This window comes from Mytilus galloprovincialis, unplaced genomic scaffold, assembly GCF_965363235.1.
Source record: "Mytilus galloprovincialis unplaced genomic scaffold, xbMytGall1.hap1.1 HAP1_SCAFFOLD_46, whole genome shotgun sequence".
Taxonomy (NCBI): domain Eukaryota; kingdom Metazoa; phylum Mollusca; class Bivalvia; order Mytilida; family Mytilidae; genus Mytilus; species Mytilus galloprovincialis.
Window position 1 is genome coordinate 103,530 of NW_027467993.1, and position 7,056 is coordinate 110,585.

At 34.1% G+C, this 7,056-nt stretch overlaps 1 long non-coding RNA gene across 1 annotated transcript; it reads left to right on the forward strand.

The window, feature by feature from the left end:
• The first annotated feature begins 576 nt into the window (after positions 1-576).
• LOC143059954 (uncharacterized) lies at positions 577-4,409 on the forward strand. Its single transcript, XR_012973714.1, has 3 exons — positions 577-614; positions 3,503-3,677; positions 3,932-4,409. It is a non-coding gene; the product is annotated as an uncharacterized LOC143059954 (long non-coding RNA).
• Positions 4,410-7,056: the final 2,647 nt, after the last annotated feature.

A 7,056-nucleotide genomic window follows, 5' to 3' on the forward strand; every position in this document is an offset into this window, starting at 1 on the left:
GTTACAGGTATCGACAGATTGTAGATCCATGAATATGTATATATATAACATACTAGTAAAATTTTGTAAGCTTTTAATCTACTGATAACAAAATCAATATTTATTCCAATAAAAACAATATTTAATGATCTTATAACAGTGTTGAATAGGTAACCGTTTAGATTAATTTTTTTAAAGGAGCGACAAGTTTACATGGATCATTTCTAAATTTCCGAATACGGTTAACAACATTTCCGTAAAAATGAGGATGTGCTATCCCGTTTGAAATAAGTTTTCTACAGGTACATCCAAACTTCAAAACCAAATCTTTATATCTATGAAAAAATTTAGTAAAGGTTTTCAGTAATTATGAATGCCAATTTGCATGGCTTAATGCTAACAGTAAAATTAGAATTTATGGGATTATATTACCGTTCTTTCTGTGTTACTTAAATACTGAGAATTTTGTTTTTTTGTTTAAGTAGAGACTACGTTAACTGATACACATATACTTTCTAAATGTACAATGTATCAATTTATATAGTTTCCTTGTTTTCGAAATGTCTTGTTTCATTCATTTTATCTGACATGCAAGTTCTTGTATATTTTAGGCCAAGGTGAACGACAGCCATCCGGTGAGTTATTTTTTCAATGGTCTTAAAAGCTCCAATTAAAGTGTGATTTAAAAGAAGTAGCGAACCTTGACAGTACTATTCTATCAGAATAATTTGTAATGATGTTTATAACCATCAGACGATCAATTTAAGTTTTAAAATGAAGTATTCAATTTTAAAGTAATTTGACATTGTTGTTTGTTAACAGTAGAAATAAGATTGATGGGAGACTATTCAACAGATTTACGCTTATGCGTGACACCAAATACTGAAAGTTTGACTTTTTTAATGAGGAGGCTACGTAAACTGACATATATAAACTCTCAGTATGTAGGATGTATAAAGGTGAATAATTTCCTTGTGTTTAGAATTGTTTGTTTGATCCATTGTATCTGACATCAAAATTCTTGTATATTTCAAGTCAAGTTGAATTAAAACCATCTGGTAAGATTTCTCTGATTGTATTTAAAGCTGAAACTACACTTCAATTTAAAAAAAAAGTAGCAGAGATTGACAGTACAATTCTATCAAAATTATTTGTAATGATGATATAAAGATCAAACGATCAATTTTAATATGGAATATTGATTTCTTACGTATGTTGACATTGTTGTGTGCTACAATCGAAACAAGATTAACAGTATAATATTCTACGATTACATGTTACATGCGTGTTATTAAATTATTGAACAAGTTTCCTTGAGGCCGTTTTAATCTTCCGTTTTATCCATTATATCTGAACTCCGCATTGTTGTATATGTTAGGTCAAGTTATACAACAGCCATCTGGTAAGTTTTGTTTTAGATTGTATTAAAAGCTCAAATTAATGTCCGATGTTAACAAAACAGCAAACATCGACGGATCTACTCTATCAAAATCCAGAAATCATTAGCTAGGATCTCGTTGAACATAAGAAGATAAATTTAATGAAGCTAACACTTTTTCTGACTTCTATTCTTACCCACTGATGGTCTGCCATTAACAAACATTTCAATTAGATAACATTTATGTTCATAATTTTTTGTTAGTTGTAAACAAAGTGGATAATGGCACATGAATACAACGATGAACTGATGCCTGCGCTCATGCGTTTTCAAAGTGCTTTCTAATTCTTTGACTTCAGAATGTAAAAATGAGGCGACATATCATTTGAATAAAAGTTCATGCTTTCTGAAATACAACATGCAATTTTCATATGAGCCACCTTCAACTTATTATATCTAATTGGTTCAACTTTACATAGTTTTGATTGCTACTTTTTTTCTGACAAAGCATTTTATTTCTTTATATTATAGTGTCAAATGTTCTAACTGTAGCCTCGAAAGAACTGAAGGATAATAGTAGTTAGTTTATCTATATCACGTTATCAATACATATGCAACTGCAAAGTGCAGAATTGTATATGTACAGGAATATGGCAGTATTGAATATGAAGCCAATTTGCCTTGCTGTGTGCAATCAGTAAATTTTAGATTTATGGGAGAATATTCCACCGTTTTAAGGGTGTTACTTAATTACTGAAAAACTTATTTTGTTTAAGTAGAGACTATGTCAACGAATACACATATATTCTTGGATGTACTATGTATCAATATATATAATTTCCTTGTGTTCGGAGTCTTTCGTTTCATTCATGTCATCTGACATGCTGGTTCTTGTTTATTTTAGGCCAAGGTGAGCAACAGCGTCATCTGGCGTTTTTTTTCGATTGCCTTCAAAGGTTAATTTAAGATATGATGTAAAGAAGTAGCAAACCTTGACAGAACTACTCTATCAGAATAATTTGTAATGATGTTTTAAACATCCGATTTTCAACTATATGTTGCGCATGGAAGTATTTAATATTATTTTTATTTGAAATTAGTGTGTGCTAACAGAAAAAAATAAGAATTATTTGAGTATATTCAACATCTATACGCGTACGTGTGTTACCTAAATACTAGAATGCATGACTTTCCAATGAAGAGTCTTAGTAAATTTTCGGGATGTTACTGTAAACCAACTTATTTTCGCAAACGATTTATTTCGAGAGATGTAAAAAAACCGCGAATATTAATCTTCGCGAAAATTTAAAACTTTGATCTGTCCTTGTCTAATTACATTTAGTAAATTTGAAAATCGCGAAATTAAATTGCTGCGAATTCGGCTAGAAAGAGCTAAACGCGAAATTAAGTATCCGCAAAAATAAGTTGGTTTACAGTATATGTATAAACGTCAATTATTTCCTTGTGTTTAGAGTTTTTGGTTTTATTTTTTATATCATACATCACAATTCTTGTATATTTTAGTTAAAATTGAACTAACGCTATCTGGTAAAGTTTTTCTTCAAGATTGTATTTAAAGCTCTAATTAGAGGGTTATTTGAATAATGTAGCAAATATCGACACTACTACTCTGCCATGATCATTTGAAATGATGTATATAAACTTCAAACGATCAATTTAAGATTCAAAATGAATATTGATTTTATACAAAACTTGACATTGTTTTGTTTTATCAGTACATGTGTTACCAAATTTACTGAAAAAAAGTATGACTCCTTAAATTAATACACATAACATTTTACGATGCAATATGTACATTTTTTCCTTGTGACGATATTTGGCATTTCTTCTCTTATGTCTGACATCCAAATAGGAGTTTTTCCTTAATTAACTATACAAGAAGATGTTACAAATTAGTTGTATTAATGAAATCAATTAAATGCTTTCTAATGAAGTGTGTACATAAAAAGAATTACCCTAGGGACAAAGGTGTAGTTTAACGGGCTTGAAATTTCTTACAGTAATTCTGCGGTTCCAAATTAACTAGATATGTTTTTTCCATACTGTGCAACAATCAGGTTGTAAAATAATGTCAAAAAATTATTACGGTGAATATTAAACCTTTTCATCTGCATCTTATTTCAGTTTGTTTCAATAAAGAACAGACTAAATTCGTGGGGTCCTTCGCTGCCTTGTTGAATTGGACAGTAAACGAAACTGCCTTAAAAACGATGATGTCCAAAGGAGTTCAACGAGGAGTCTTCAAGGAGGAGGAATTCACCTTGTCCCAACTAAGGGACAAGGTGAAAAACATGAGAAAGTCAGTAATACTGTAATATATTTTGAATGTAGTCTTCTTTATACTTGGTCCAAATGTTCAGTGTTCGACATCTGTGGTAGTTTATATTCTATTTCATTATTAAGCATTTGAGTTTATTACATTTCAGTTTTAAATTGGCATACACTAGTTTATGACAAAAACATTTCTAGATTTTACGATTATTTCTTAAATTATTCAATATATCACAAATTTATTCATTTTTTTTTTATCATCAATTTATATATTTTTTTCAGGAAGCCAATGAAGCCTTCCCTGTAAGATGGTTTACAGACATTGACTTGTGAGGAATAAACGGTAGAAGAACGACCATTATGTCCTAGGATATCCAGCTGGCCATACAGATTTTAACATTGTGAAAGTCAATATTTTTGATGAATATATGTTTTTCTACTATCATGAATTAAGAAAATCATGATGCCTGTCTGTTTGACAGTGTTACATTTTCCAATTTTTTGTGTGCATTATTCATTGAACTTTGTTACAATAAGGGTATACATATTTTCCAACTTATTCCATTTCACATTTCATGTATATAGTTCCCAAAAAGCATCTTACATTAATGTAGTTATTCATGATTAAATGTAGTCTATTGATCTCTTTTTTCTTTTTTCTTTATTAGCATGCTTTAAGATTAGACACTTTTATCAATATGGAATGATTATAAGATAACAATTTGTTTGATCTAATTAAAAATAAAATAGATTGACTCTATTCTTAGTCTATTTTATATTGTAGCACCTGCTCCAAGACATATAACTTGATATGACACACTTTGTATGTTAGGGTTAGGGTTAAGGTTAGGGTTAGGGTTAAGGCTAGGGCTAGGGCTAGGGTAGTGTACTTTGGCGAGAGTTATTGAGGTGCCCTTTGTCACTTCTGCGCATGTCTGCCCTTTTTTGTGACTGCGTATGCGTCAGAAATGTCAAAAAATATTTCGAAGTACAGAGTATGAAAAGTGCCTTTGACCTCAATCTTCAAACAGGTGTAGAATGGATTTGAATAGAGATATTTTCATAAAGTTAACTGTTCCGAAAAGATGGAAAGATAATCTAGAGGATGAAAACTTATTGGTATCACTGAAGTGTACGACCGCACTTTCCGACCTCACTGAAGAAACGTTTGTGCGAGAGTACAGCCTAACCCCGAAATTTACCCCAACTCCCAAACTACAACAGATAAAGACTTGCGGTCTTCACTACGGGCTTTATTGTCCAAAAGTACTGACCCTAAGGTGGTCGATTTTTCAACGGCAAGCCGATCGAAGCATAGGATCATGTTTATATTGAAAAGATCGACTATGAAAAGTATCAAAAACCATTACTTGACCCCCCATCCCTCCAAAACTCTAATTTTTGAGAAGTTCGTGAAAAAACTTAATACGAAAATCTAATCGGTTACCCTGCTAGACTTACCCTTTCCCAGATGGAGTAAGGCCTCCTAAACAACAGTATTTCCACATTTGGGGTTTGGATTAGGGTTAGTGTTTGGGTTAGGGTCAGGGTTAGGGTTACGGTTAAGGTTAGGGTCAGGATTGGGACAGGGTAGTGTACTTTGACGAGGGTTAGTGAGGTGCCCTTTGTCACTTCTGCGCATGTCTGCCCTTTTTTGTGACTGCGCATGTCTGCCCTTTTTTGTGACTGCGCATGCGTCAGAAATTTCAAAAAATATTTTAAGTACAGAGTATGAAAAGTGCCTTTGACCTCAATCTTCAAACAGATGTAGAATGGATTTGAATAGAGATATTTTCATAAAGTTAACTGTTCCGAAAAGATGGAAAGATAATCTAGAGGATGAAAACTTATTGGTATCACTGAAGTGTACGGCCGCACTTTCCGACCTCACTGAAGAAACGTTTGTGCGAGAGTAAAGCCTAACCCCGAAATTAACCCCTACTCCCAAACTACAACAGATAAAGACTTGCGGTCTTCACTACGGGCTTAATTGTCCAAAAGTACTGTCCCAAAGGGGGTCGATTTTTGAACGGCAAGCCGATCGAAGCATAGAATCATGTTTAAATATTGAAAAGATCGACTATGAAAAGTATCAAAAACCATAACCCGACCCCCCATCCCTCCAAAACTCTGATTTTTGAGAAGTTCGTGAAAAAACTTAATACGAAAATCTAATCGGTTACCCTCCTACACTTACCCTTTCCCAGATTGAGTAAGGCCTCCTAAACAACAGTTTTAACACATTTGGGGTTTGGGTTAGGGTTAGTGTTCGGGTTAGGGTCAGGGTTAGGGTTACGGTTAAGGTTAGGGTCAGGATTGGGACAGGGTAGTGTCCTTTGGCGAGGGTTAGTGAGGTGCCCTTTGTCACTTCTGCACATGTCTGCCCTTTTTTGTGACTGCGCATGCGTCAGAAATTTCAAAAAATATTTCTTAGTACAGAGTATGAAAAGTTCCTTTGACCTCAATCTTCAAACAGATGTAGAATGGATTTGAATAGAGATATTTTCATAAAGTTAACTGTTCCGAAAAGATAGAAAAATAATCTAGAGGATGAAAACTTATTGGTATCACTGAAGTGTACGGCCGCACTTTCCGACCCCACTGAAGCAACGTTTGTGCGAGAGTAAAGCCTAACCCCGAAATTAACCCCAACTCCCAAACTACATCAGATAAAGACTTGCGGTCTTCACTACGGGCTTCATTGTCCAAAAGTACTGACCCTAACGGGGTCGATGTTTGAACGGCAAGCCGATCGAAGCATAGGATCATGTTTAAATATTGAAAAGATCGACTATAAAAAGTATCAAAAACCATAACCCGACCCCCCATCCCTCCAAAACTCTTATTTTTGAGAAGTTCGTGAAAAAACTTAATACGAAAATCTAATCGGTTACTCTCCTAGACTTACCCTTTCCCAGATGGAGTAAGGCCTCCAAAACAACAGTTTTAACACATTTGGGGTTTGGGTTAGGGTTAGTGTTTGGGTTAGGGTCAGGGTTATGGTTACGGTTAAGGTTAGGGTCAGGATTGGGACAGGGTAGAGTACTTTGGCGAGGGTTAGTGAGGTGCCCTTTGTCACTTCTGCGCATGTCTGCCCTTTTTTGTGACTGTGCATGCGTCAGAAATTTCAAAAAATATTTCTAAGTACAGAGTATGAAAAGTGCCTTTGACCTCAATCTTCAAACAGATGTAGAATGGATTTGAATAGAGATATTTTCATAAAGTTAACTGTTCCGAAAAGATGGAAAGATAATCTAGAGGACGAAAACTTATTGGTATCACTGAAGTGTACGGCCGCACTTTCTGACCTCACTGAAGAAACGTTTGTGCGAGAGTAAAGCCTAACCCCGAAATTAACCCCAACTCCCTAACTACAACAGATAAAGACTTGCGGTCTTCACTACGGG